The sequence below is a fragment of the Drosophila obscura genome, unplaced genomic scaffold (assembly GCF_018151105.1).
Source record: "Drosophila obscura isolate BZ-5 IFL unplaced genomic scaffold, ASM1815110v1 contig_179, whole genome shotgun sequence".
Classification (NCBI taxonomy): Eukaryota; Metazoa; Arthropoda; class Insecta; order Diptera; family Drosophilidae; genus Drosophila; species Drosophila obscura.
In genome coordinates, this window is record NW_024542766.1 from 8,202,947 (window position 1) to 8,211,175 (window position 8,229).

General features: G+C 40.9%; 1 pseudogene; it reads left to right on the top strand.

The window, feature by feature from the left end:
• Positions 1 to 2,744: 2,744 nt before the first annotated feature.
• LOC121403963 lies at positions 2,745 to 7,935 on the top strand (annotated as a pseudogene).
• The last annotated feature ends 294 nt before the right edge of the window (positions 7,936 to 8,229 follow it).

The following is an 8,229-nucleotide window of genomic DNA, read 5'->3' on the forward strand; positions in this document are numbered from 1 at the left end:
GACCCTTGCTTAAACTATTCACCCTATCCATTAACTCTTCATGCTTTTATTACTCCGCTCCATAAGAAAGGTAGCAAGTCTGATGCAAATAATTATAGAGGTATATCTAAGTTATCCGCTATTCCTAAAATGTTTGAAAAAATTTTAACTCCGCACTTGCAACATCTCTGCAAATCACTTATATCTCCGTCCCAGCACGGATTTATAAGGCGACGATCAACATCCACAAATATATTAGAGTTTACCGCTTTTATCATTAAAGGCTTTCAAGGTAACTTGCAGACGGATGTCATTTACACTGATTTTAGTAAAGCATTCGATTCTGTAAACCATTCCCTTTTAGCACAAAAACTTGACCTTTTAGGGTTTCCGCCTAATCATTTGAGATGGATTTCTAGCTACCTTCGTTCTAGGTCTCAAAGAGTCCTCTTCAAATTTCCTTCTCTTCACCTGTTAAGGTTACTTCTGGAGTACCACAGGGCAGCCATCTAGGCCCCCTACTATTCACACTCTTTATTAATGATCTGCCTTCAGTATTAACAAACTCTCGAGTACTCATGTATGCGGATGATGTTAAACTCTGTGTCCAGTTTAAGGACAATTCATTTCACTCTCGCTTGCAATCCGATCTCAATAAATTTCAGTCATGGTGTTGTGCAAATATGTTACACCTTAATGCCTCGAAATGCAAAGTAATTACATTTCATCGCTCCAGCCCCTTTTGGGCTCCTTATAGCCTCTGCGGTGGTTCTCTTGAGAGAATTACCTTGGTTGATGATCTTGGTGTTAAATTAGACCCAAAGTTAAAGTTTTCTGAACACATTTCTACCATGGTAAATAAGGCCATGGGTGTGCTTGGGTTTATAAAGAGGTGGTCAAAGGAATTTGAGGCCCCCTTATTAAAGAAGACTCTCTACATCTCGCTTGTTCGTCCGATTTTAGAGTACGGCTCTTGTGCATAGTGCCCCCAGTACAAAGTACACCAGAACCGTATAGAATCAGTCCAGAAAAACTTTTTGCTTTGCGTGGCCTTAACGGGGTGCAGGTGTAAGACTGCCATCTTACCCTCGTAGATTGCTATTAATAAACCTTCCAACCTTAGTTAGTCGCAGAAAAATGCTTGGGGTGATTTTATGCACAACCTGATCAAGGGTGACGTAGAAAACCCTGACTTGTTGAGCCGCATAAACTTTACGATTCCTGTTAGATCTACTAGAAACTTTATTTCTTTGTTCCTTCCGCTTTGTATATCGAATTATTCCTTGCACGAACCATTTAGGGTCCTTTGCTCGGACTTCAATTCCCTCTACCACATAATATCAACTACTAATTCCCTTCCTCTTCTTAAATCACTAATACTAACATACCTTTCCCGTAATTAGATATATTTCTTAGCTATCTTTGCATGTTTAGCTCTTTGAGTTGTGTTTATCTCTAATTTTCCTCGAATTTTAGTCGAACACCTATCTTTCCTGCATGCTCGCGATCGTTTCGGTAACACGCGTCGCGAGTCATGCGGCAGCGCCCCTCGGTCGGTTAGGCGGGAAGAAGGCTGCGTTTCTGCCTGGGTTCCGCGCGTAACAGGCTTCGGCTTGGTGTCGCATGGGCCACTGATAGGCTTTTTAGACTACAAATCGAAAGACTAGGATGTAATAAAAGGCCGTTTAAAAATGTAAATATAAAAAAATATTATACAGAAGTAATGGAAAAATATTTTTAAGATTCGTATAAATTAGTGCAAACAATAAAATTTGCGAACAATTTATTCCTTCGATTTTAACTTGGAGATTAATTGAATTGGCACTGCTATGTGGGTAAGAAACTATGCAATTTTTGGGTAAATATTTGAAAAAATGTATCAGAAATAATATTATATGGAAAATCGTATCGATTTCCTTAAGAACAATGGCTAACAATAATATATTTTTAAACATTTATATTTTTTGACCCCTAAATTCAATGCTCAACATACCCAGAAAGTAGTCTTTTTGTACTCTATAGGGTTATCTTCAAAAGCATATTAAAATACCATATTAAGCGATATGTGAATATCTGTCTAAAGTTTCTTAAAGTGAATTGATCAAATTTAATGTTTCAAAAATAGGTTTTGCCAAATAAGCTAAAATTGTTTAATTTAATGATAATTTATCATTGTGTATATCATTGCATCCCAAATATAAGAGTTCGATAACTACTTGTCAAAGTTTGCAGAGGTATTAAAAATCGATAATGGAGGATATTTAACAAATAAATTATTTAAAATAGAATTTGGAACATTTGAGAATCTGACAAACAAGCGACAAACAAAACAAACAAAATCAGTAACAAATAATGGAGAAAACTTGCATTGGAAGGAAAAATCAAATCAAAGAGAATAGTCGTACATCCGAGAAATTTATTTCTAAAAACGGGCCCTGTCTTTCTAAAGACCGGAGCACGGGGTTAACGTTGTGACAACAATCGACGGACAGAAACCAGAGTAAATCGTGAAATTGACACTAAAGCCAAGCATCGAAGGCAAAACGAAAATCATATATAGTCGTATGTGTACAACAAAAAAAGTCAGTGAAACCAATTTAAACGAACGGCGTAATAAAAAATACAACATTGAGAGGCGCAGCATAAATAAAGAAAAACTAATAAAACCCGTGTCGTGGCTGCCGGATGGCGGTCAACTCGAGGCAGTGCTAAAAAGTGGTGGCCGCATACTGATAAAACATAAACATAAACGCCCAAAACCCAAAATGGATATATCTCAGTTAGCCGCCATGGTCGACGAAGGCAATGACGAGTGCCACATGGACCAGGAGCAAACCATCACTCCCATGCAATTGGATGAGATTCTCACCGAATTGCAACACCTGAGAGAACGGAAAAATAGACTGGAGAAAATAAATGATGAGCTACAGACAGCCATCAACAACATGAACAACATGAGCAACGTGAACAACTATAACAACATGAACAACTGTAACATGAGCGGAATCCTCACGGACTCTGACTCTGACTATCCCTCGTTGGGGAAAAAACGTCAAAAGGATTCAACAAGCCCAACGCCCACAAAGATGGACGATGACGGCATCGTCAACATCAACAAAGGCAGTGGCGTCGGCTTCAACAGCAACGGCATCAACATCAGCAGCAGCGGCAGCGGCGTCAACATCAGCAGCGGCAGCAACAGCAGCAGCAGTATCAACAAAAAAAACGTATGTTCCTTCAATATCTACTTATAATGTTAATCCTAAGATATTAGCAGCAAAGCTTAAGCACCATAATGTTACCTTTACTCTAGACATTAAGAACAAGAATTTAACTCATATAAAGGCTACAAGCTTAGAAAACTTTACAAAGACCAAACATATACTTGAAAACAACCAAATTAAATACTTTACATATACACCTAAGGAACTGAAACCATATACATTCCTAATAAAAAAAATCCCATTAACAATTTACAATGATGAAGAGGTCAAGGGGTCGCTTAAGGAAAGCCTTCCAGGGATAGAGTTCACCACAATCAAGCCTTTTAAAGAAAAATTCTGGCTGGTCCAGACTGCGAGGAACATTGACAATATCAAGAGAATAGTAGCCCTTAGAACCTTACTTAATTGTCGCATAGCGATTGAGCCACTTAGGCCCAATAAAAAGTCAGTATTACAGTGCCACAACTGCCAACGATTCTCGCACGTTGCTAGCAACTGCAAATTGGCATACAGATGCATCAAGTGCCTGGAGGAGCATAGCCCAGGGCAATGCGCCATCCAAAAATCACCAGAAAATTCAAAAAATGACAACATCAAATGCGTCAATTGCAAAGGCCAACACACGGCCAATGCAAAAATCTGTCCAATCCGTGTGGCAGCATTACAAAAAATACAGCAAACGAGAAGGACGTGTGTCGCTCTGGGACCGACCTACTATACCCGTACTCCATAACTGAAAAAAAAAAAAAAATCCCCCCCAACCCCACACCCACCCCCCCGCCCGCACGACGCGGCGGGGCGGCGGAATCGTAGCGTCCGCGCTGAAGAGGAGGACCCCTCCTTCGCTTTCCCCGGCTCCATCCACCCCCTTCGTCTTGTGGGGGCGGAAGGGGGCGGGGCGATATTACACTAACAGTGGGATATCACATGAGTCAAGCCAAATTTGGTTGCCCCCGCTTTTTTTTTTTTTTAGGGGTTGGGGGGGACGGAAAAAAAACAGACGACGACAGACAGACAGCAGAACATAGCTATATCGACTCGCTATTGATGCTGATCAAGAATATATATACTTTTTGGGGGGGGGAAATTTTTTTTTTTTCCTTTCCCCCCCACTTTACCACAACAATATACCCCTAGAGACGGGTATAAAAAGGGACCATACTCAAAACAGAACAAACAAAACACTAAATAGAGCGAACCAGGCCACAAGGGGAGAGGCAACCTTCGCGTCTCTATTTTCCAAAAAACAGACAGCACCACCAATAGCTAGGCAAAACACAATAGTGACAAGTAACCCCAAACTACACGATTACATGACCAAAAAATTAAATAGCAACGACAGCAATAAAAATATAAAAAAAGACTTGACCCTCTCCTTTGAAGACTTCAACAATGATACCATGGACGCCTTCGGGATGGATATCATGTCATGCCTCCAAATATTGCAATCCGTAACCAAAAAATATGCCAACACCAAAAACAGCGGCAACTCAGAAACCGTCAAGCAACAGATCATTTTAGACTTCTTATTCCAAATATCCATGCCATAATGCAGCTCAAATGCATCTTTCAAAACGTCAATTCACTCATATCTCTCCAAAAGAGATACGAATTAGACAGCATACTAACCTTACACAAACCAGACATCATGCTTATTGCTGAGCATCGCCTCAGCGATAAACATAATATCCAACTAACAAATTACCAGCTCATTAGACAAACAATTACCGCTACAGAGACCAGAACAACAAACAAAGGCAGTTCAGTTGCAATCTGCATAAAAAAAGGGACTAAGTATAGACAGATAGACATTAAGCCACTACGTTTCCTAGAAGCAATGGCAATAGAAATCCACTATAAAGACAATCCATAGTAGCTACCAGCTTATACAAGCGACCACAGGACAGGCTCCTTGTACAAGACATCAACACGCTGCTCACCTTTATTGAGGAGCAAACACTAAGCCCCATCATTGCTGCAGGAGATTTGAATGCCTAGCACCCAAGCTGGCATCTCCCCGAGCAGAGTCCAGCACATATAAATGCTGATGGACGAACGCTCCACAATTGGCTAATTGAGCAGCCAAACCTCATATTACACCCCACTGTTGAACCTTCTAGAAGGAACAACAATACTGGTAGGCACTCTTCCATTGACTATTTCATATGCTCAACAGAGCTACCCGTAGACTCGAGAGAGGGACTCAAGATAGTAAGCGACTTCATTACAGACCATTTTGGTGTTGAGCTTAAGCTACGCCTGGGATGCTTTCAGTTAGTTAAACAGGACCTACAAGTAGCTAAAAACTACAAGAAAATCAACATCGAGAAATTAAACATGACCCTGATGCGAAATATAACACATATTCCCAATAACAAAAACCTAAACACGAATGAAATCGACCATCATATAGATAAGCTCACCAAAGCGGTGGAAAAAGCCATCAATTCAACAGAAGTAGTCCCCAACATCCACATTGACCCATCAAAACCAAATAGAAGCATTCGCATAAGCAAACATGCCGTCAAACTAATTGCACAAAGACGCGCTCTCTATCGCCTCCTGCACAGAAGGTATGGGACCATGTCAAGCCAAGAAAGAGACATGACCAGAAACATGCTAAGAATAATGTCCATGCAAATAAACCTATACATCGAATCCGCTCACATACAGAACATAGAAAACCAAATAGCAATAATAGATCCATCAAAAATAAGCACCAAATTCTTATATCCGTCCGATAGAAAACAGCAAAGCGATATAAAATTAACTACACAAGAACAAAACTCCATTGACATCAATATCGTATCCACACCTAATATTAAAACAGAAACAGATAAAATAAATGCACTTTCTTGGTCATTCCAAAATATACACAAACAGAACGATAACATGACCTCATCTTCACCTGAGCTGCTCGTTCATACTAGCATGGTAAACGGAATTCTGGTGAACGACTTACTAATACTAAACGCTAAAGCTAACTTTAGAGACACGCAAACAGCAGATGGGAAGTGGGAAGGAGCAGAGAGGGAAGGCTTTACAAACGCCAACCAACTACTAGAATGGCTCCAAGCGAAAAAAAATAAAAAAAACGAGAAGGAACGTGTGAGTCGTTTCTGGGTACACGACTCTACTTATACCCGTACTCAGTCAGTATATACATTTTTGAGCTTGTGATTGTTTAGAATTTTAGAAAAAAAAAAAAATTTTACATTTTTTTGCTACATTTGTTATCTACATCTCATCTACAATGTCTATTCTACATCTAACATGTAGATTGTACATGTTCCATTTAGATTCTACATCTCCTGCGCTAGGGGTTGCTCGCGCACTGAACGCGGCAGAGTGTGCGAGGGAGAAGGAAAATGAGTTGCGTTGTCGTTTGCCAGAGGGGGCGGGGGGAAACGACTCATAATTAATTTCTTCATTCTGGCTATAATTATGATCCGATCTAGTTCAGATTCGGCAATCTGGTAGATATGGGCATTCTCTACGATACTGCGTTTTTAGTTTTATCATATCTTTAAAAATTTGCCTGCCACAGATTTTCGTCCTTTTTGGTGGCGGAAGGGGGCGGGGCGAAATTTTGAAATACACTTGTAGCAGTGTGATATCACATGAGTCTGGAAACCAAATTTGGTTTCTCTAGCTCTTATAGTCTCTGAGATCTAGGCGCTCAACAAGACAGACAGACGGACAGACAGACATGGCTATATCGACTCGGCTATTGATGCTGATCAAGAATATATATACTTTATGGGGTCGGAAACGTTTCCTTCTCTGCGTTACACACATCCACTTTTACCACAAATCTAATATACCCCTTAACTCTTTTTTGAGTACGGGTATAAAAACAACCATAAGTTACGCTTGGAGAAGCATAATGCACAAGGCAGCATAAACCCATCCTAATATTAATGTCTCTGGATTTGTCAACCATTGTTCATATATAAAATAAGGTAAATCCGCGTCTCCAGTGGCTGCTCCACAAGTAGCAGCGGAGAAGAAGGTGGCCTCTAAAAAGGCATCTGGATCCGCTGCGGCTACTGCAAAGGCAAAGAAGCCCACAGCTCCACCATCGCATCCCCAAACTCAGCAAATGGTTGACGCTTCGATTAAGAGTTTGAAGGAACGTGATCGGCTCATCGCTCCTGGCCATCAAGAAATATATTACTGCCGAATACAAATGCGATGCCCAGAAACTAGCTCCATTTATCGAGAAGTACTTGAAGTCGGCCGTTGCCAATGGAAAGCTGATCCAAGCAAAGGGAAAAGGTGCTTCTAGTTCGTTCAAACTGTCGGTTTCCGCCAAAAAGCAGCCAAGCCAAAGGTTGCGTCGTCTGTGGAGAAGAAAGTGAAAGCCAAGAAGGTGGTGTCATCGGCAACAGCAAAGAAGACAGTAGTCCCCAAAAAAGCAGCTGGAGTCGGTGACAAGAAGCTAAAGGCAAAGAAGACAGTCGTCACCGCCACCAAGAAGACCGCCGAGAAGAAGTAAACTGAGGCAAAGGCCAAGGATGTGAAGAAAGCTGGAACCGTGAAGGCGAAGCCAGCAGCGGCAAAGGCCAAGTCGAGCCCTGAAAAGCCAAAACCAAAAGCAAAGCCAAAACCAAAAGCAAAGGGTGTAGCTGCAGCTGCAGCGGCGTCTGCCAAGCCCAAGAAGGTGACGAAAAAGCCAGTTGCTCCCGCCACCGTAAAGAAGCCGAAAGCAAAGACGACGGCGGCCAAGAAGAAAATGGCGGATTTGTACACGTTGGTGTACACGGTCGCATTCGAAATGTTAGATGTTTGTGCATCTGAAATTGATTTAAACAAGCCCTTTTCAGGGCTACAAAACTATATCAAAAGAGATACAATTTATCGTGTCGCGAGCAGTTTACAGTTTTACAGTTTATTTATTGTCATCTTTCATATTACAGTAGCACAGCTTCTGCTTAAATATATAGTGACATATCACTAAATCATAATAAAAAGCACATTTTTGTTCGCGAAATCGCCATAGTTTATGGTTTAGCTGTTTATTAGT